Source organism: Arachis ipaensis, chromosome B1 (assembly GCF_059453495.1).
Source record: "Arachis ipaensis isolate K30076 ecotype BB chromosome B1, ASM5945349v1, whole genome shotgun sequence".
NCBI classification, from domain to species: domain Eukaryota; kingdom Viridiplantae; phylum Streptophyta; class Magnoliopsida; order Fabales; family Fabaceae; genus Arachis; species Arachis ipaensis.
The window spans coordinates 81,165,506-81,188,839 of NC_142436.1; the positions used below are offsets into that span (position 1 = coordinate 81,165,506).

A 23,334-nucleotide genomic window follows, 5' to 3' on the forward strand; every position below is an offset into this window, starting at 1 on the left:
GCGTAGTGACAGACGCAAAAGGAGGGTGAATCCTATTCCAGCATGATCGGGAACCTTAGATGATTAGCTGTGCTGTGACAGAGCATTTGGACCATTTTCACAAGAGGAGGGGATGTAACCATTGACAACGGTGATGCCCTTGCATAAAGCCAGCCATAGAAAGGAGTAAGACTGATTGGATGAAGACAGCGGGAAAGCAAAGATTCAGAGGAACGAAAGCATCTCTACACGCTTATCTGAAATTCTCACCAATGAATTACATAAGTGTTTCTATCCTTAGTTTATTATTTATTTTCGAAAACTCCATAACTATTTTATATCCGCCTGACTGAGATTTACAAGGTGACCATAGCTTGCTTCATACCAACAATCTCCGTGGGATCGACCCTTACTCACGTAAGGTTTATTACTTGGACGACCCAGTGCACTTGCTGGTTAGTTGTATCGAAGTTGTGACAAATTATGAATTGAGATTAGAGCACCAAGTTTTTGGAGCCATTACCAGAGATCACAATTTCGTGCACCAAGTTTTTGGCGCCGTTGCCGGGGATTGTTCGAGTTTGGACAACTGACGGTTCATCTTGTTGCTCAGATTGGGTAACTTTCTTTTCGTTTTCTTTTCAAAAAGTTTTCAAAAATATTTTTCAAAAAAAAAATTTTAAAATAAAAATGTTTTCAAAAATATATTTTTCTTCAGAATTTTTAAGAATGAATTCTAGTGTTTCATGAAGCATGTTGAAGCCTCGCTGGCTGTAAAGCCATATCTAATTCCTCTATAGGGCATGTTAGGCGTGTCATGTCTGAGTTACATACTAAAGCTTGGCTGGCTATTAAGCCATGCCTGACCCTTTGATTGGAGCTTTAGACTAAAGAGCATAAGATTCCTGGAATTCATATTAAAAATTTTGGAATCCTTATTTTTCTTTTTCAAAATGATTTTCGAAAAAAAAATTAATTAAAAGAAAATACAAAAAAATCATAAAATCATAAAAATCAAAAAATTATTTTGTGTTTCTTGTTTGAGTCTTGAGTCAAGTTGAAAGTTTGGTGTCAATTGCATATTCATCTTGCATTTTTCGAAAAATTCATGCATTCATAGTGTTCTTCATGATCTTCAAGTTGTTCTTGATAAGTCTTCTTGTTTGATCTTGATGTTTCCATGTTTTGTGTCTTTTCTTGTTTTTCTTATGCATTCTTGAAATCTTAGTGTCTAAGCATTAAAGATTTCTAAGTTTGGTGTCTTGCATGTTTTCTTTGCATTAAAAATTTTCAAAAATAAGTTCTTGATGTTCATCATAATCTTCAAAGTGTTCTTGGTGTTCATCTTGACATTCATAGTGTTCTTGCATGCATTCCTTGTTTTGATTCAAAAATAAAAGAGAAAAACATGGAAATGATGTTTTAATTTTTCTCTCTCATCATAAAAATTCAAAAATCAAAAAAATATCTTTTTCTTTTTCTCTCATAAAATTCGAAAATTTGAGTTGACTTTTTTAAAAAATTTTAAAATCTAGTTGTTTTCTATGAGTCAAATCAAATTTTCAAATTTTATCTTTTTTTCAAAATCTTTTTCAAAAATCAAATCTTTTTCATTTTTCTTATCTATTTTCAAAAATTCCAAAAATATTTTTCTTAATTTTACATCATATTTTCAAAAATAACATCATCAATTAATGTTTTGATTCAAAAATTTCAAGTTTGTTACTTGCTTGTTAAGAAAGATTCAAACTTTGAGTTCTAGAATCATATCTTGTGATTTCTTGTGAATCAAGTCATCAATTGTGATTTTAAAAATCAAATCTTTTTCAAAACTAATTTCAATCATATCTTTTCAAAAATATCTTCTTATCTTATCTTTTTCAAAAATTGATTTTAAAATATCTTTTCTAACTTCCTATCTTCTTATCTTTTCAAAATTAATTTTCAAATTTGTTTCAACTAACTAACTAACTTTTTGTTTGTTTCTTATCTTTTTCAAAACTACCTAACTAACTCTCTCTCTCTCTCTAATTTTCGAAAATATCTTCCCTCTTTTTCAAAATCTCTTTTTTAATTAACTAATTATTTTAATTTTTAATTTTAATTTTTGAAAATTACTAACCTTTTTCAACAACTATTTTCGAAAATCACTAACTCTTTTTCAAAAATTATTTTCGAAAATTCTCTCTCTCTCTTATCTCCTTCTATTTGTTTATTCATCTACTAACACTTCATCTCACCCAAATTCGAACCCCCTCTTCCATCTGTGTTCGAATTGTTTCTTCTTCTTTTTCTTCTACTCACATAGGGACCTTTATACTGTGGTAAAAAGGGCCCCTATTATTATTATTTTTCTGTCCCTCTTTTTCATATGAGCAAGAGTAAAGACAAGAATATTCTTGTTGAAGCAGATCCAGAACCTGAAAGGACTCTGAAAAGAAAACTAAGAGAAGCCAAAATACAACAGTCCAGAGACAACCTTTCAGAAATTTTCGAACAAGAAGAGGAGATGGCAGCCAAAAATAATAATAATGCAAGGAGAATGCTTGGTGACTTTACTGCACCAAATTCCAATTTACATGGAAGAAGCATCTCCATTCCTGCCATTGGAGCAAACAACTTTGAGCTGAAACCTCAATTAGTTTCTCTGATGCAGCAGAATTGCAAGTTTCATGGACTTCCATCTGAAGATCCTTTTCAGTTTTTAACTGAATTCTTGCAGATATGTGATACTGTTAAGACCAATGGAGTAAATCCTAAAGTCTACAGGCTCATGCTTTTCCCTTTTGCTGTAAGAGTCAGAGCTAGAGTGTGGTTGGACTCTCAACCCAAAGACAGCCTGAACTCTTGGGATAAGCTAGTCACGGCTTTCTTAGCCAAGTTCTTTCCTCCTCAAAAGCTGAGCAAGCTTAGAGTGGATGTTCAAACCTTCAGACAGAAAGAAGGTGAATCCCTCTATGAAGCTTGGGAAAGATACAAGCAGCTGACCAAAAAGTGTCCTTCTGACATGCTTTCAGAATAGACCATCCTGGATATATTCTATGATGGTTTATCTGAGCTATCAAAGATGTCATTGGATACTTCTGCAGGTGGATCCATTCACTTAAAGAAAACACCTACAGAAGCTCAAGAACTCATTGACATGGTTGCTAATAACCAGTTCATGTACACTTCTGAGAGGAATCCTGTGAGTAATGGGACGCCTATGAAGAAGGGAGTTCTTGAAATTGATACTCTGAATGCCATACTGGCTCAGAATAAAATATTGACTCAGCAAGTCAATATGATTTCTCAGAGTCTGAATGGAATGCAAGCTGCATCCAACAGTACTCAAGAGGCATCTTCTGAAGAAGAAGCTTATGATCCTGAAAACCCTGCAATAGCAGAGGTAAATTACTTAGGTGAACCTTATGGAAACACCTATAACTCATCATGGAGAAATCATCCAAATTTCTCATGGAAGGATCAAAAGCCTCAACAAGGCTTTAATAATGGTGGAAGATACAGGTTTAACAATAGTAAACCTTTTCCATCATCCACTCAGCAACTGACAGAGAACTCTGAACAAAATACTTCTAATTTAGCAAACTTAGTCTCTGATCTGTCCAAGGCCACTGTAAGTTTCATGAATGAAACAAGGTCTTCCATTAGAAATTTGGAAGCACAAGTGGGCTAGCTAAGTAAAAGGATCACTGAAATCCCTCCTAGTACTCTCCCAAGCAATACAGAAGAAAATCCAAAAGGAGAGTGCAAGGCCATTGAATTAATCCCCATGGCCGAACCTGTGAAGGAAGGAGAGGACGTGAATCCCAAGGAGGAAGACCTCCTGGGACGTCCAGTAATCAATAAGGAGCTTCCTTTTGAGGAACCAAAGGAATCTGAGACTCATCTAGAGACCATAGAGATTCCATTAAATCTCCTTATGCCATTCATGAGCTCTGATGAGTATTTCTCTTCTGAAGAGAATGAGGACGTTACTGAAGAGCAAGCTGCCAAGTTTCTTGGTGCAATCATGAAGCTGAATGCCAAATTATTTGGCATTGAAACTTGGGAAGATGAACCTCCCATGTTCACCAATGAACTAAGTGATCTGGATCAACTGACATTGCCTCAGAAGAAACAGGATCCTGGAAAGTTCTTAATACCTTGTACCATAGGCACCATGATCTTTAAGGCTCTGTGTGACCTTGGTTTAGGAATAAACCTCATGCCCCTCTCTGTAATAGAGAAACTGGGAATCTTTGGGGTGCAGCCACTAAAATCTCATTAGAGATGGCAGACAATTCAAGAAAACAGGCTTATGGACAAGTAGAGGATGTGTTAGTAAAGGTTGAAGGCCTTTACATCCCTACTATTTCATAGTCCTAGATACTGGGAAGGATGAGGATGAATTCATCATCCTTGGAAGACCCTTCCTAGCCACAGCAAGAGCTGTGATTGATGTGGATAGAGGAGAATTGATCCTTCAAATAAATGAGGACCACCTTGTGTTTACAACTCAAGGATCTCTCTCTGCATCCATGGAGAGGAAGCATAAAAAGCTTCTCTCAAAGCAGAGTCAAACAAAGCCCCCACAATCAAACTCTAAGTTTGGTGTTGGGAGGCCACAACCAAACTCTAAGTTTGGTGTCAAACCCCCATATCCAAACTCTAAGTTTGGTGTTGGGAGGTCTCAACAAAGCTCTGCATATCTGTGAGACTCCATGAGAGCCCACTGTCAAGCTATTGACATTAAAGAAGCGCTTGTTGGGAGGCAACCCAATCTTTATTTATCTAATTTCTATTTTTATTATTTTTCATGTTTTATTAGGTTCATAATCATGTGGAGTCACAAAATAAATTTAAAACTTGAAAACAGAATCAAAAACAGCAGAAAAAAAATCACACCCTGGAGGAAGACCTTACTGGCGTTTAAACGCCAGTAAGAAGCATGTTTTGGGCGTTCAACGCCAGAACAGAGCATGGTTCTGGCGCTGAATGCCAGAAATGGGCAGCATCTGGCCGTTTGAACGCCAGAAATGCACCCTGGAGAAGAGCTGGCGCTGAACGCCCAGAACAAGCATGGTTCTGGCGTTCAACGCTAGAAATGGGCTACAAATGGGCGTTCAACGCCCAGAACAAGCACCAATCTGGCGCTGAACGCCCAGAGTTGTGTGCAAGGGCATTTTACATGCCTAATTGGGTGCAAGGTTGTAAATCCTTGAACACCTCAGGATCTGTGGACCCCACAGGATCACCTCAGGATTTGTGGACCCCACAGGATCCCCACCTACCTCCACTTACTTCTTCTCACCCCTCTTTCACACAATCCCATAAACACTCTTCCCCAAAACCCTTCACCAATCACCTCAATCTCTCTTCTCCATCACCTCTTCACCACTCACATCCATCCACTCTTCCCCATAAACCTACCTCATAAACTCCACCTACCTTCAAAATTCAAAATCAATTTCCCACCCAAACCCACCCTAAATGGCCTAACTTACCCCCACTCCCTTCCCTATATATAACCCTCCATTCTTCCTCATTTTCACACAACACAACCCTCTTTTCTCTTCTTGGCCGAAACACACCTCCCCCCTCCTCTCCATATTTTCTTCTTCTTCTTCATCTATTCTTTCTTCTCTTGCTCGAGGGCGAGCAAAATTCTAAGTTTGGTGTGGTAAAAGCATAAGCTTTTTGTTTTTCCATTACCATTGATGGCACCCAAGACCGGAGAATCCTCTAGAAAAGGGAAAGGGAAGACAAAAGCTTCTACCTCCGAGTCATGGGAGATGGAAAAGGTTCATCTCCAAAGCTCATCAAGACCACTTCTATGATGTTGTGGCCAAGAAGAAGGTGATCCCCGAGGTCCCTTTCAAACTCAAGAAAAATGAGTATCCGAAGATCCGACATGAAATCCAAAGAAGAGGTTGGGAAGTTCTAACAAACCCCATCCAACAAGTCGGCATCCTAATGGTTCAAGAGTTCTATGCCAATGCATGGATCACTAGGAACCATGATCAAAGTAAGAACCCGAATCCAAAGAATTATGTTATAATGTGAGGTTGGCGTTTAACTTGCCTATGATGCAAGGAGATGCACGCCCCTACACTAGAAGGGTCAACTTTAATCAAAGGTTGGACCAAGTCCTCATGGACATATATGTGGAAGGAGCTCAATGGAAGATTGACTCCAAAGGCAAGCCGGTTCAACTAAGACTGGACCTCAAGCCTGTGGCTAGAGCATGGTTGGAGTTCATCCAACGCTCCATCATCTCCACTAGCAACCGATCTGAAGTTACTGTGGATCGGGCCATCATGATTCATAGCATCATGATTGGAGAGGAAGTAGAAGTTCATGAAGTCATCTCCCTTGAACTCTACAAAATAGCCAAAAAGCCCTCCCCTGGGGCAAGGCTAGCTTTTCCTCATCTTATTTGCCATCTATGTTACTCAGCTGGAGCTTTCATAGAAGGAGACATTCACATTGAGGAAGAGAAGCCCATCACTAAGAAAAAGATGGAGCAAGCAAGAGAGCTCATTCATGGAGCTCAAGAGGCGTAGGAAGCTCATCACCATGAGATCCCGGAGATGCCTCAAATGCATTTTCCTCCACAAAACTATTGGGAGCAAATCAACACCTCCCTAGGAGAATTAAGTTCCAACATGGGACAACTAAGGGTGGAACATCAAGAGCACTCCATCATCCTTCATAAAATAAGAGAAGATCAAAAAGCAATGAGGGAGGAGCAACAAAGACAAGCAAGAGACATAGAAGAGCTCAAGGACATCATTGGTTCCTCAAGAAGAAAACACCACCATCACTAAGGTGGACTCATTCCTTGTTCTTACATTCTCTGTTTTCGTTTTCTCTATGTTAAGTGCTTATCTATGTTTGTGTCTTCATTACATGATCATTAGTATTTAGTAACTTTGTCTTAAAGTTATGAATGTCCTATAAATCCATCACCTCTCTTAAATAAAAAACTGTTTTAATTCAAAAGAACAAGAAGTACATGAGTTTTGAATTTATCCTTGAACTTAGTTTAATTATATTGATATGGTGACAATGCTTCTTGTTTTCTGAATGTATGCTTGAATAGTGCATATATCTTTTGAAGTTGTTGCTTAAGAATGTTAAATATGTTGGCTCTTGAAAGAATGATGACTAGGAGACATGTTATTTGATAATCTGAAAAATCATAAAAATGATTCTTGAAGCAAGAAAAAGCAGCAAAGAACAAAGCTTGCAGAAAAAAAAAAGAAAAAAAAATAGCGAAAAAAAATTAGAGAGAAAAAGCAAGCAGAAAAAGCTAAAAGCTCTTAAAACCAAGAGGCAAGAGCAAAAAGCCAATAACCCTTAAAACCAAAAGGCAAGGGCAAATAAAAAGGATCCCAAGGCTTTGAGCATCAGTGGATAGGAGGACCTAAAGGAATAAAATCCTGGTCTAAGCGGCTAAACCAAGCTGTCCCTAACCATGTGCTTGTGGCGTGAAGGTGTCAAGTGAAAACTTGAGACTGAGCGGTTAAAGTCAAGGTCCAAAGCAAAAAAAAAAAGAGTGTGCTTAAGAACCCTGGACACCTCTAATTGGGGACTTTAGCAAAGCTGAGTCACAATCTGAAAAGGTTCACCCAATTATGTGTCTGTGGCATTTATGTATCCGGTGGTAATACTGGAAAACAAAGTGCTTAGGGCCACGGCCAAGACTCATAAAATAGCTGTGTTCAAGAATCATCATACTGAACTAGGAGAATCAATGACACTATCTAAACTCTGAGTTCCTATAGATGCTAATCATTCTGAACCTCAATGGATAAAGTGAGATGCCAAAACTATTCAAGAGGCAAAAAGCTACAAGTCCTGCTCATCTGATTGGAGCTATGTTTCATTGGTAGTTTGGAATTTATAGTATATTCTCTTCTTTTTATCCTAATTGATTTTCAGTTGCTTGGGGACAAGCAACAATTTAAGTTTGGTGTTGTGATGAGCGGATAATTTATACGCTTTTTGGCATTGTTTTTAGTATATTTTTAGTAGAATCTAGTTACTTTTAGGGATGTTTTTATTAGTTTTTATGTTAAATTCACATTTCTAGACTTTACTATGAGTTGTGTATTTTTCTGTGATTTCAGGTATTTTCTGGCTGAAATTGAGAGACTTGAGCAAAAATCAGATTCAGAGGTTGAAGAAGGACTGCTGATGCTGTTGGATTCTGACCTCCCTGCACTCAAAATGGATTTTCTGGAGCTACAGAACTCAAAATGGTGCGCTTCCAATTGCGTTGAAAAGTAGACATCTAGGGCTTTCCATAAATATATAATAGTCCATACTTTGCCCAAGTTTAGACGACGCAAACTGGCGTTCAACGCCAGCTCTCTGCCCAATTCTGGCGTCCAGCGCCAGAAACAAGTTGCAAAGTGGAGTTCAATGCCCAAAATGGCACAAAAGCTGGCGTTCAACTCCAAGATTGACCTCTAAACGTGTAACATTCAAGCTCAGCCCAAGCACACACCAAGTGGGCCCCGAAAGTGGATTTATGCATCAATTACTTACTTCTGTAAACCCTAGTGACTAGTTTAGTATAAATAGAACTTTTTATCATTGTATTCGCAGTCTTGGTTACTCCGGTTCCCCTCTGGGGCCGAGACCAATGAACTCCATTATCACTTATGTATTTTCAATGGTAGAGTTTCTACACTCCATAGATTAAGGTGTGGAGCTCTGCTGTTCCTCAAAAATTAATGCAAAGTACTACTGTTTTTTTATTCAATTCAACTTATTCCGCTTCTAAGATATTCATTCGCACTTCAACCTGAATGTGATGAATGTGACAATCATCATCATTCCCTATGAATGCGTGCCTGACAACCACTTTCGTTCTACCTTCGATTGAATGATTATCTCTTGGATCTCTTAATCAGAATCTTCGTGGTGTAAGCTAGATTGATGGCGGCATTCATGAGAATCCGGAAAGTCTAAACCTTGTCTGTGGTATTCCGAGTAGGATTCTGGGATTGAATGACTGTGAAGAGCTTCAAACTCGCGATTGCTGGGCGTAGTGACAGACGCAAAAGGAGGGTGAATCCTATTCCAGCATGATCGGGAACCTCAGATGATTAGCCGTGCTGTGACAGAGCATTTGGACCATTTTCACAAGAGGAGGGGATGTAACCATTGACAACGGTGATGCCCTTGCATAAAGCCAGCCATAGAAAGGAGTAAGACTGATTGGATGAAGACAGCGGGAAAGCAGAGATTCAGAGGAACGAAAGCATCTCTACACGCTTATCTGAAATTCTCACCAATGAATTACATAAGTGTTTCTATCCTTAGTTTATTATTTATTTTCGAAAACTCCATAACTATTTTATATCCGCCTGACTGAGATTTACAAGGTGACCATAGCTTGCTTCATACCAACAATCTCCGTGGGATCGACCCTTACTCACGTAAGGTTTATTACTTGGACGACCCAGTGCACTTGCTAGTTAGTTGTATCGAAGTTGTGACAAATTATGAATTGAGATTAGAGCACCAAGTTTTTGGAGCCATTACCAGAGATCACAATTTCGTGCACCAAGAGCTCATAGCAACTAGAGTTCAGAATGCTTGGAGAGTCCGTATTGATTACAGGCGTCTCAACCAAGCTACCCGTAAGGATCACTACCCACTTCCATTCATTGATCAAATGCTGGATCGCCTGTCAGGTAAATCACATTATTGCTTTTTAGATGGTTACACAGGTTATTTTCAGATTCATATAGCTCCTGAGGATCAGGAAAAGACCACTTTTACTTGTCCTTTTGGGACTTATGCTTACAAGAGAATGCCCTTTGGCTTGTGCAATGCACCAGCTACTTTCCAAAGGTGCATGATGAGTCTTTTCTCTGATCTTATTGAGGACTGTATGGAAGTTTTTATGGACGATTTTAGCATTTATGATGATTCTTTTAGCCTTTGCTTAGATGGATTATCTAGAGTATTAGATAGATGTGTTAATACAAACCTTGTATTAAATTTCAAAAAATGTCACTTTATGGTAAAACAAGGGATTGTATTAGGACATGTGGTATCTAATAATGGCATTTCTGTAGACCCAGCAAAGGTGAATGTTATTTCTAGTTTACCTTACCCCTCTTCTGTGAGGGAAGTCCGTTCGTTCCTTGGCCATGCAAGTTTTTACAGGAGATTTATTAAGAACTTTAGTAAGGTCGCACTTCCCTTATCCAGATTACTGCAGAAGGATATTGAGTTCGAGTTCAGTGAGGATTGCAAACAAATGTTTGATAAGCTGAAGACTACTCTTACTCAAGCTCCAATTGTGAGAGGACCAGACTGGAGCCAGCCATTTGAAATCGTGTGCGATGCTTCCAACCATGCAGTAGGAGCAGCGCTGGCTCAGCGTAAAGGTAAGGATCCTTTCGTTATTGCTTATGCGTCTAAGACTTTAGACACTGCCCAGTCCAACTATACTACTACTGAGAAAGAGCTTCTTGCTATTGTTTTTGCTCTGGATAAATTCCGAGCTTATTTACTTGGTACTAGAGTAGTAGTGTATTCAGACCATGCAGCTTTAAAGTATCTATTAGCTAAAAAGGAATCCAAACCAAGACTCATACGTTGGATACTGCTGTTACAAGAATTTGATTTAGAAATAAAGGATAGGAGTGGTAATCAGAATTTAGTGGCAGACCACTTGAGTCGCCTTGAGCATATTAAGGATGATTCTACTCCTATAGATGATAATTTTCCTTTTGATAACCTGCAAGCAGTATCTGAGGTAGTCCCTTGGTATGCACCTGCTGCTAATTATTTAGTTAGCCGCACATTTCCTCTAAATTTTTCTAAGCATCAAAGAGACAAGCTGAAAAGCGAGTCTAAATATTATATATGGGATGACCCATATTTATGGAGATGTGGCGCTGATCAAGTAATTAGACGTTGTGTGCCTCAATCAGAATTCCAGTCCATTTTAGAGGCATGTCACTCTTCTGAGAGTGGAGGACATTTTGGTCCTCAAAGAACAGCTAGAAAGATCTTAGACTGTGGATTCTGGTGGCCTACTCTTTTTAGAGACGCGGCTGAGTTTTGTAAATCTTGTCTCCCATGCCAGAAATTTGGTAATATATCCAGGAGAGATGAGATGCCTCAACAAATTATGCTTTTCTGTGAAATTTTTGATGTTTGGGGCATTGACTTCATGGGTCCATTTCCAAACTCTAATGGATATTTTTATATATTGTTAGCTGTGGATTATGTTTCCAAATGGGTGGAAGCAATTCCTACCCACACTGATGATGCTAACATTGTTGTTTTCTTTGTGAGAAACCATATTATATGTCGCTTCGGATCACCACGAGCAATCGTGAGTGACCAAGGCACCCATTTTTGTAACAGGAGACTAACAGGATTAATGAAGATGTATGGGATAATTCATAAAGTTGCAACAGCTTACCATCCCCAAACTAATGGGCAAGCCGAGGTGTCAAACAGAGAAATTAAGCATATCTTGCAAAAGATAGTAAAGCCTCATAGAAAAGACTGGAGCACCAGGCTACAAGATGCACTCTGGGCATATAGGACAGCATACAAGACACCCATTGGGATGAGTCCTTTCCGCTTGGTTTACAGAAAAGCTTGTCATCTCCCAGTTGAAGTAGAACACAGAGCTTTTTGGGCATTTAAGGAGTGCAACATGGGAATTGAGAAAGCCGGAGCTGAAAGGAAGTTGCAACTGCAGGAACTGGAGAGCCTTCGCCTAGAAGCTTATGAAAACTCCAGAATATACAAGGAAAAGATGAAGGCTGTACATGATCAAAACATCAAGAAGAAAGAGTTCCAACTTGGGGATTTAGTCATCCTTTACAAATCTCGACTAAGGCTCATGCCAGGCAAGTTGAGATCAAGATGGGAAGGTCCATACAGAGTAGAGAAGGCCGAACCGTACGGAGTTTATCACCTAAGCCATCCTTCATGCTCTGAACTTATTAAGGTTAATGGACAACGCCTGAAGCTATACCATGGCGAGAAGATGCAGAGAAATAAGGAGCTTGAGATCTTCCTCTTGGAAGATCCCCACATAGCAGAAGATTGAGCTAGTGGAGCGTCCAACTTACGGACGTTAAAGCAAAGTGCTAGGTGGGAGATAACCCACCATGGTATGATTGTTCTTTTCTTTATTTTTAGTTTTTCCTATTCAATAACTCTTCTCTTTCTTAGTACTTTCGTGCATCTGCATTTACATGTTTTTATTTAAAAAAAAAATTTGCTACGCGACGCGATCGCATCAGCGACGCGTCCGCGTCACAGGGAGAGTAAAGAAAATTAAAAATGAACAGAAAGTCACGCTGGAGTGTGGCTGGAGGCGTGCCAATGGCACAAATCAACCCACGCGACCGTGTTGCTGACGCGTTCGCGTCGCATGGGAATCATGGTCTCCCACGCGACCGCGTGCCCTGAGTTTTCGACGTAAAAGGGTGCACAATGAAATATTGTGCGAGAGTGATGCTGGATTGGTGCTGGAAGCACAATCCTTATCACGCGACCGCATCGCCGACGCGGTCGCGTCATCCATTTTCTGGCGCACACTCACGCGATCGCGTGACCCAGGCGATCGCGCCGTCCCAATTTTGGCAAATAAATTTAATTGAACAGAGAGTTGTGCTGGTGCGAGGCTGCACTCGCGCCAGAAGCATAACATGGGTCACGCGACCGCGTGACCGACGCGATCGCGTCACCATACTTAAAGCGCATCCACGCGAACGCGTGCCCCACGCGGCCGCGTCGCATGCGCCGCACAGCTCAACCTAAAATTGCCACATATCTTATCTTTCTCTCCTCCAAATCCTAATTTTCATTTTCCCTCCTTATTTCTTCCTTCTCCCTTCCCCCTTCTATCTCACCTTTCACTCTCTATCTCTCTCACCTCCATTAACAAGGTTTTACTTTCTTCTTCCTTCTTTCTTTTTCTATCATTCTTATTATTTTATATGTATTTTCTTTTCTTTTCTTTTTCTTTTCATTATTCATATTTTCTTTCTTTTTCTTTTCCTTTTTACATGGTGTTAGAAAATTTTTAATTATGTATTTTGAGTCATTATCCCTCATTATGTGCTTGTGGATTGTTGCAAATTGTTTGACAATCATTTTTATTCTATTTAAGGGATTGCTTGCATGTTCACCTTCATATTTTCTATACCTTTTTCACAATGCATGCTATGTGTTTGTGAAAAAGCTCAAATGGCATTATGCACTTCTCTATGTTGTTATACTATTCAATGCTTGCTTTTCATAACTTTCCTTTACTATTGTATTAATTGAATTTAATTGTCAATACAAACGTGATAGTTTGTTACAAAGTGTTGCTTGGTCTATACTACTCATGCCCTTTGCCGGCATGCCAATAAACACCTTGCAGTTACTTATCTTTATATGCACTAGCTATTTTCCATTGTTGGCTTTTCACATGTACTCGCGAGCATGTGATAATGTCAGTATATCTTAATGTGCATCCATCACCCTCTTTTTCGTTTCCTTCCTTGCTGTATATCTCTTTGAATTTAATTTACTTTCTCTTCCCTTCTTTCAGGATGGCCACCAAGAAAGGAAAAGAGAAAGCTACTTCCAAACCACCAGCAAGAGGAGGAACTAAAAGAGCATTAGTGGCAGAGCCTTCTTCAACCACAGTCAAGCCCTCAACAAAAAGAGTTAAGAGGATAATAAAGGTTGATGAGAAGGAGAAAACCTTTCCAGCAAAGGACACTGCGCGATTTCCCAATCGCTACTGTGAGCAGATGTTCCCTATCCTGGCAGAAAGAAACTATAATAATGAATACCTTCTTATCCTCCCGTCCAATATTGCTTCCTTTGTTGAGCCGCAAATTGAACGAAGACAATGGGATTTCCTACGGAGACAACCAAGGCAGGTCAACCTTTCTTGGGTAGTTGAGTTCTACTCTAACTTCTACATGCCAACCCTGCAGTCTGTTTATGTCCGGCAGAAGTAAGTCCCCATCACAGAAGAGGCCATTCAGCAAGCTCTGAGTCTTCCCCCTATTCCAGAAGGAATGGACGCCTTCCAAGAAGCCACACTTAAGCGCCAGAGGTACCAATTTGACTGGGACTCCGTTCTCGGAGTTATCGCATTACCTGGTAGCCGTTGGATCTACGGATACCACCGTACCCGCCCTAAGGGAATCTTGGCTTCAGCACTTACCTTGGAGGCTCGCGTCTGGGCACAGATCCTGTTCCATTACGTCTTTCCGAGCACTCATGAGTCCTCCTTCACTGCAGACATGGCTGTTCTACTATGGTGCATTCTTACAGACCAACCTCTGCATCTCTCAAGACATATCCGGAATGCTATGGGACACGTACAAATTGCGGGCAACTTACGTTTCCTCGCCTTGGTCTCAGATCTTGTCTCAGCAGCCGGAGTCTCCTACAGAGCTGGGGACACCAAAGCCGTGCTTCCACGGGATGATCAGTATGTCCCTAATGGGAAAAACCTCAGACTCCCAGCAGCCACTACAAGCCTTCCTACTACTCCAGTTGAAGATAATCCTTCTTCAACACCACAAGCACCTACGACTAATGAATTTCTCCAGCAGATAATCGAAAGGTTGCATCGGCAAGAACAGAAAGCAAAGATGAGAGAGCGCCGTAACGAGCGCCGATTCAAACACCTTAAGGAGCTACTCAAGGGACACTTCAGGGACTCGGATACCCCGGACTCCACTTCTTTTACCAGCACAGGGAGCCATCATGGTCCCGACTGTGGAGATACTGCCACCAGTCCAGGTCGGTCAGTACCTGACTTCCGGAGGTAATTTCTTTTCCCTAGCACCAATAATTAGGATATTTTAGTTAGATTTTCTTTCTTTCATAGAATAGAATAAATTGCATAGGTTAGGATAGTTGCATGCATGTTCCACTTGATTGAAAAGACAATAAGTTTCTTTTAAGACTCTATCCTTGGAACAAAATTTCACTAATTTTTCAAAATTTTATGATAAATTTGCTTGAGTTGTATTTGGAACATGATATTTGAGCTAAAGAACACACAACCTGTGAAAGATTTGAGCCTTTATGTATGGTTACATTATTTAACCATAATTAATTCATTCTTGTGTGTTTACTTCTCTATGATTGTAATCTATATTTTATTTTATCTTATATGTCCAATATTTATTATATTCACATGCTTGCACATGATTGAGGCCATTATTTGTTTAAACTCACTTATCCAAATTAAGCCTACCCTTTTCAATTACCTTTGTTAACCACTTTGAGCCTTTAAATCCCATTTGTTCTATATTTTACCACATTACTAACCTTAAGCTGAAAAACAATTGTATATCCCAAATTGAATCTTTGGTTAGCTTAAGATAGAATTGTGTGTGCTAGTTAAGTATGGGAAATTGGGGGAACAAAAGTTGTTAAGGGAATGTATCATGAGAATTTAATGGGAATTTGGATACCTACTCATGTGAAATTATAAGATACTAAAAATCTACGTGCATTGATAAGCTATATTTATTTTAATGTCAAAAAAAATTTATATAAATAAGGGGACAAAATTACCCCAATGTTAAGTTCAGAATTCAAAGATCAATGCACATATGATAAAATCAAATATAAAGTTGATACATGAGTATGGATAGAAAAAGGGAATCCTGGGTAGCTAGGTATGAACTTTAAGATTACATTAAAAATATATAGGTTGGGTTGAAGCTTGGGTTAATTAAAGATTCAATTTATTAGCTCACTTGACCAAATGTATACCTCTACCTGTACCTTAGCCCCATTACAACCTTGAAAAGACCTCATGATGTTTGCATTGGTATATTAACTGTTGTTGATTGGTTAGGAGAAGAACAAAAGTTAGAAAGCATGATTAGAGAAGGATAGAGTGATTACCCTATACACTAGAGATTAGAGCGTACATACATTATCAGTGAGGGTTCAATGCTTGAATTTTCATGTTCCCTGCTTTCATGAGCTATCTTCTTGCACTTTTGTCTGTTTTATTGTATAATGATAAAATTAGTGGAATTTGATTTGTAATTGTTTTGAAGAGCTTATTTACTTTTGACCAAGTGGGCAAGAATCATATAGTTGCATTTATTTATATATATATAGGCTTGCATTGTATTTCATGAATTTCTACATGTTCATACTTATTTCCTTATCACCTTCAATTAAGCATGAGGACATGTTAATGTTTAAGTGTGGGGAGGTTGATAAACCACTATTTTATGGTTTATATTGTGTTTAATTGTGTGGTTTTATCATGATCCTTACCCACTTATTCATTAAATTAGCATGAAATTATAATTCCTTCCTGAATTCATAACATGTTTGAAAACTGCTTCCTGGAGACTTTAATTATGTATTTTTAATTCTCCTTTATTCCATTTGATGCCGTGATCTGTGTGTTGAATGTTTCAGACTTTATAAGGCATGAATGAGTTGGAGATTGAAAAGGAAGCTAGCAAAAATGGAAGGAACATAAGAATTTGAGGAGGTAACCAGCGAGAAGTGACGCGGTCGCATGGCTCACGCGACCGCGCGAAGGAGAGCAAATCGCAGTGACGCGGCCGCATGGCTCACGCGGCCGCGCGGATTGGAAAAGCTCAAGCGACGCAGTAGCGTGGACGACGCGAACGCGTGGCAAGGAAAAGCGCGAATGAGGCGTCCGCATGGATGACGCGATCGCGTGACATGTGCGATCTGCATAATCTGCAGAATTCGCTGGGGGCGATTTTGGACCTTATTTCGACCCAGTTCTCGGCCCGGAACAGCAAACTAGAGCCAGAGAATATGCAGAAACAAAAGAGAACATTCATTCTAGACAGTTTTGGGGAGTTTTAGATCTAGTTTTACTCCCTTAGGTTTCTCTCTCTAGGTTTAAGAATTTTAATTTTCAATTGGTCTTAGCATTGGAACATTGAGAAGAGTTATTTCCTCATCAAGACTTCATCATTCTAGTTCGTTCTCTTAACTTGGTTTTATTCTTCCATGTTCTTTGCTTTGTTCAATTTTGTCATTTGAATACTTTCATGATTATTTAGTACAAGGATTATTTCTTCCATTTTAATTTATTTTCCATTCTAATAATCATGTCTTCTTTTAATTCCCTTTCATATGTTATGGATTTATTATTTACAATGAGTGAGTAGTTCCCTCACTTGATGGGGAGTTGATTGAAAGGAACTCTTGAGTTGGAAGGATTGAAAGAAAAATTGTAATTGGGTTAACTGTTGGATTGTTATCTAATCACTAACACCAATCCCTTTGAACTAAGTGGGTTGCAACTCGTGAACAGATCTAGCATTCCAACTTGTTTGACTTTCCTTTACTTAGTAAAGGATAACTAAACAGAACAACCATTAATTATAAATTGATCTTGAAATCGTTCTATCAATAATAGAGATTCCAACTAATCAACTCCCAGTCAAGGCTTTTATTCATATTATTTGAATTTTCTCAATTTAATTTTCCACCTACTTAACTCAACTTCTTGGAACATCTGATTAATAAAATAGCACACTTTTCTGCAACTCGTTGGGAGATGACCTGGGACTTAAACTCCTAGTAATTTTTAATTTAAACTCTCTGTGACATATTTCTAAATTGATAGGCAGATTTTTGGTGAGTTAAGAACTATACTTGCAACGTAATTATTTTAATAATTTTTAATTCGCCAACTTCTGTCCCCCATCAAGGATCATAATCAAGGAGCATTTACTAGTTCATACTCCACTTATCAAGAGCCATCATCACTTGAGAGTACCTTCAATTTATTCGTGCAAAATTGTCCAATCCCACCTCCCAGTTTCTCATTTGAAAATTCTTCATCACTTGAATATGCCTCAATACAAAGTTCCTGCCAAGATCCATACAACTCATTTCATCAACCACTAATTTCATTTTATTACTCACAAAACTCATTCCATACTCCTCAAAATAACTTCACCACAACACATCCATATCCACAAAATTTCTCTTAACCTTCATCCCTTGAGTTAGCAGTTGAGGATCTCCTTCAAAGTGCCTTAGAATCTTAGGAGAGAGCTAGAGAATTCTTGAAAAGTCAAGAACAATACTGGAAATAACGAGGAATCCTCTTCGAAAAGATGGATGAGTACTTAGAGTAAACGAGTAAGAATTTAGGATTGCTAAGCAAGGAGGATGAGGGCCAATCTATGGGTATGGAGGAAGAATTGGAAGAACAAGATAAAGAGGTCTTTGTATCAAGTGAAACTTCAATGGAGAAGGAGGTTGCAGAGGTATGTGAGCCTAGGACTTTACATCCACAAAGGCTAATTGAGGTGACAGAGGAAGATAAAGACTCACTCCCAAAAGACCCAATGGAATATCATGTAGAAGAAAAGGAGGAAGTCAATCAAGAGAGTCCACATTCAAGTGAAGTAGAGAGTTACATGGAAGAAGGATGCATTGAACCACCAACTCAAGAGGTTTTTGATGAAGAGGACACTCCAACCATCACACAATACCTAAGTCTTGAAATCAAGGTAGTGAAGCAATCAATAAAAACACTCAAAGAAGGGTTGTGACCAAGAAACAAAAGACAACAATCATGAAAAAGAGAAGGTCAACAAAAAGCAATCCAACCCCCACCCCAACAAGCAAGAGGAATCAAGCTAATATCAACAAAAGAATAGGAGGCAATCAAATCAAGGGGCATCAATTTTCTCTTCTTCTCCCTTAAAGTCCTTTTTCTTAACCAATTGGAAGAAGAGGAAGAAAATTCAAGAATCAACATGTCAAGTTAATGACATTAAAAGAGCGCTTGTTGGGAGGCAACCCAACCGTTGGTAACATTTTCTTTCTTGCTTAGTTTACTTTCAATAATTTGGCATATGATTGCATTCTAAGTTTGGTGTTTCATGCAACAATTTGATCTTCAATCTTTAGTGGGTACTTGCATCATTCTAAAATGAAAGTGTCACACTAAATTTGGTGTTGCCACTTACATTTCATGCATAGTACCATGCACAACTCACTTATTAATGCAATCATATTGTCTCTTTCTTTGTGCCTTGATTGTCATCTTTAATTTTTGCTTGCTTAAACACATGCATTACTTACATCTCTTCTTGAAGACATTCATGATTAATCATAAATTCTATCACCACTATTTTATTTGTTGCTTGAGGATAAGCAATCATTCTAAGTTTGGTGTTGGGGAAGGAAGGAGTAGAAGGAAAATGACAACAACAAACATGAAGATCTACAAGGTGGTTAAGTTCCTTTTCCTCTTATTTATCTTCTATACTTTCAATTGCATGATTGTCTTCCATTTCTTTTATATGCATGTGTGTTCTTCTTTTTGGAAAAGCATAGCTTGATATTTGAATTGTAACATGTTGCTATGACAGTATAACTACCATCTTGAATTTTGTGAGTCAAAGTAATTAAGTATCATGATCATAAACAAACAAGGTAATTATAGAAGAATCTAGCATGAGCATATAAGTATTGGAAGGCTAGCATGACTATTGTTGCTCAATTGCATTTGAATTTGTTTAATTGAAGTTTCATCTAGGACATTTTATAAAATATTTGAAATATTGAAAACCTTGAACAAGCAAATCAATTAAAAGATTAAGAAAGAAAAAGGGAAAAATGAGGAAGTTGAAGGCTCTGAGTACCAATGACAATTCATTAGTCAAGTACTTGTGGTGTTTATGTATCAAGCAAAAAGCTTGAAAACAAAACACTTAGAGTCAAGACTAGGCTCAAGTGCAAAGCACTCCCTCAAAGCTCAAGGCTCTAAGCACCAATGATTAGAAGGAAAGTAAAGAAAAGAAATAAATGAGCTTAAAGAGTCCTCTAATTAAATGCTTGTGGTGCTTATGTATCAAGTGGTAATACTTGAAAACAAAGCATTTAGAGTCGAAGTTTTTAACTAATGGTGCAAAGCACCCAAGAAGCTAAGCTAAGAAAAAGATGAAAAGCTTGTTCAAGGAAGGAATATAAGGAAAAGATTTCATAAAGTGAGCTAGATAGAAACATCAATCATTTGAATTTCTTTTGTGATTATTGCATGCATAGTAAACTAGCCAACCATGAACATAAAAATTGCTAATCTTCTCACCTTGGTTTGTCAAACTTTATTCCATGGTTCTTTTTTTGCTTGAGGACAAGCAAAGTTTAAGTTTGGTGTTGTGATGACTGTGCATCATGTTATGTTTTTCTATACTTTTTCAAATAAAAATCAATTCATAATGCTTAATTATAGGAGTGTTTTGGTGATTAAATTGAATATTGCTTTGATTGCTTGAGTTAATGAATTTTGTAGTAAATGATAGAAAAGGTAGCAATAAAAGCACTAATAGAGGAAGCACACTCCCAGCGGTGTTGGAAAGCTGAGATCCAGGGCTTTCCAATGATATATAATAGTCTATAGTGGGCATTCATTTTGGGAACGCAACAGACCAATTATTCAGCGAGCAAGGTTTCCCAAACCTTCACAAGCCCAAAATGCCACTTCAATGACACTCCGCATTGGGCCACTTCCAAATACTCCAATCCCTTCATTTATTCTTCAATGTTTCAAACTTCTATGAAGGGAATTAAAAGTTCACAAGCCCAAGTCAAGCCACAATTAACAATCAATCAAGGCCATAAGAATCATCTAGAAGTAATTAGGAAATTTGCATTTGATTTTAATTTCATTTGAATTTGTAATTTAGGTAGCTTATAAATAGGACCTTAGCTTCATCATTTGACACACACCATGGAGGGGTGGAGGTGACTCCACTCCCTTTTCACTCTTATTCTCTTCTCTTCTTCCATTCTTTCATACACACTTTTGTAAATATTTTGCTATGAGTTTCTAATTTTCAACATTTGGGAAAGAGAGCTCTATTGCAATTTAATGGGTTGATTTATTTTCATTCTTCATCTTCAATTCTTCTTTCATTGTTTCTTTAGAGAGAGTATTTGTGCTTCAAAGATCTAATTACTATCGAGAGAGGGATTAGATCTATTTGAATTCTATGATGAACTTGAGAAAAGAGTCATAGAATTTAGTTTGAGGCTCTTCTCTCACAACTTTCTTGATTGATAATTCTTAGCTTGATATGTGAGATGTAATCACTTTGAATTGAAATCTTGAGGGTTGTGTGGCTCTAAATTAGAGACCATACTTCATCTCTTCTCATGAGCAATTAGATCAAGAGATTGGCAATTGATCAAGTTAAGAGAAATCAAATCACTAAGAGATTGGGGTTTGAATACTTATGATTTGCCAAGAGATCAATGATTGCATGATTGAAGTGGAGATGAGAATACAATATCTCTTGATCCCAATGTTAATTTCATTCTTAATTCTTGTTATTTACTTCTTGTCTTTAATTCTTGTCATTCAATTGTTCTCTTTAAATTCTTGTCATTTACTTATGCACATTTATGGCTTTATTTACTTTTGCACATTTATGCCTTCCAAGTGTTTGTAGAAATGCTCCACTTGGTTTTACTTTCTTGTCATTTACTTTCTTGCACTTTACTTTCTTGTACTTTCCATTCCTTGCAATTTACATTCTTGTACTTTAATTTTCAGCACTTTAATTTCTTGTCATTTACTTTTCTTGCACTTTATTGCTTTCATTTAATTTCAAGTCATTTACATTTCTTGTTGCTTATCACTCAAACTTGAATCGTCTAACTAGAATAATTAATCAACTATTGCTTGCTTAATCCATTAATCCTCGTGGGATCGACCTCACTCTAAGTGAGTTTTACTACTTGATACAACCCGGTATACTTGCCGGTAGTTATTACGGAGAATTAATTTTTCCGTATCAAGTTTTTGTGCTCACTTTCCTTGATACGACTCGGTTTAATTTTCCGGTATACTTGATACTGATGACAGGTCATCTTAGCCTAGTTTCACTAGCCTTTTTCCTTTGTTTTCAATAGGTTTTATGCACTTTCTTGGGCCACAAGTAAGTTGGTGGACGAAATTGTGATTACACTTTGATTATGTAAAATTCATTGCTCTTTCTTTCCCTGGCAATGGCGCCAAAAACATGATGCCAATACCATGGTTCACAACTTCGCACAACTAACCAGCAAGTGCACTGGGTCGTCCAAGTAATACCTTACGTGAGTAAGGGTCGAATCCCACGGAGATTGTTGGTATGAAGCAAGCTATAGTCACCTTGTAAATCTCAGTCAGGCAGATATAAAATAGTAATGGGGTTTTCGAAAATAATACTAAAATAAGGATAGAAATACTTATGTAATTCATTGGTTAGAGGTTCAGATAAGCGTGTAGAGATGCTTTCATTCCTCTGAACCTCTGCTTTCCTGCTGTCTTTATCCAATCAATCTTACTCCTTTCCATGGCTGGCTTTATGTAAGGATGTCACCGGTGCCAATGGCTACTTTCGATCTCTCTCGGGAAAATGATCCAAATGCTCTGTCACAGCACGGCTAATCGTCTGGAGGCATCACCTTTGTCGTTGGTTACATCCTATTCCTCCCTGTGAAAATGGTCCGATGCGCTGTCACTGCATGGCTAATCATCTGGAGGTTCTCGATCATGCTGGAATAGGATTTACTATCCTTTTGCGTCTGTCACTACGCCCAGCACTCACGAGTTTGAAGTTCGTCACAGTCATTCAATCCCAGAATCCTACTCGGAATACCACGGACAAGGTTTAGACTTTCCGGATTCTCATGAATGCCGCCATCAATCTAGCTTATACCACGAAGATCCCAATATCTCGGACTCGGTCCCCTGTATTAGTAATCTAAGAGATACTCGTTCAATCGAAGGTAGAACGGGAGTGGTTGTCAGGCACGCGTTCATAGGGAATGATGATGATTGTCATGTTCATCACATTCAGGTTGAAGTGCGAATGAATATCTCAGAAGTGGAATAAGTTGAATTGAATAGAAAACAGTAGTACTTTGCATTAATCTTTGAGGAACAGCAGAGCTCCACACCTTAATCTATGGAGTGTAGAAGCTCTACCGTTGAAAATACATAAGTGAAGGTCCAGGCATGGCCGAGAGGCCAGCCCTCAAAACGTGATCAATAGATCAAAAGATAATCCAAAGATGTCTAATACAATAGTAAAAGGTCCTATTTATAATAAACTAGCTACTAGGGTTTACAGAAGTAAGTAATTGATGCATAAATCCACTTCCGGGGCCCACTTGGTGTGTGCTTGGGCTGAGCTTGAGTGTTACACGTGTAGAGGTCATTCCTGGAGTTGAACGCCAGTTTTGGTGCCAGTTTGGGCGTTGAACTCCACTTTGCAACTTGTTTCTGGCGCTGGACGCCAGAATTGGGCAGAGAACTGGCGTTGAACGCCAGTTTGCGTCATCTAAACTTGG

The 23,334-nt window shown here is 38.4% G+C and overlaps 1 non-coding gene across 1 annotated transcript; it reads right to left on the reverse strand.

Annotated features, from left to right (window-relative positions):
• Positions 1 to 2,884: 2,884 nt before the first annotated feature.
• On the reverse strand, positions 2,885 to 2,992 carry LOC148577199 (small nucleolar RNA R71). Its single transcript, XR_015904007.1, has one exon. It is a non-coding gene; the product is annotated as a small nucleolar RNA R71 (small nucleolar RNA).
• Between the last annotated feature and the right edge of the window lie 20,342 nt (positions 2,993 to 23,334).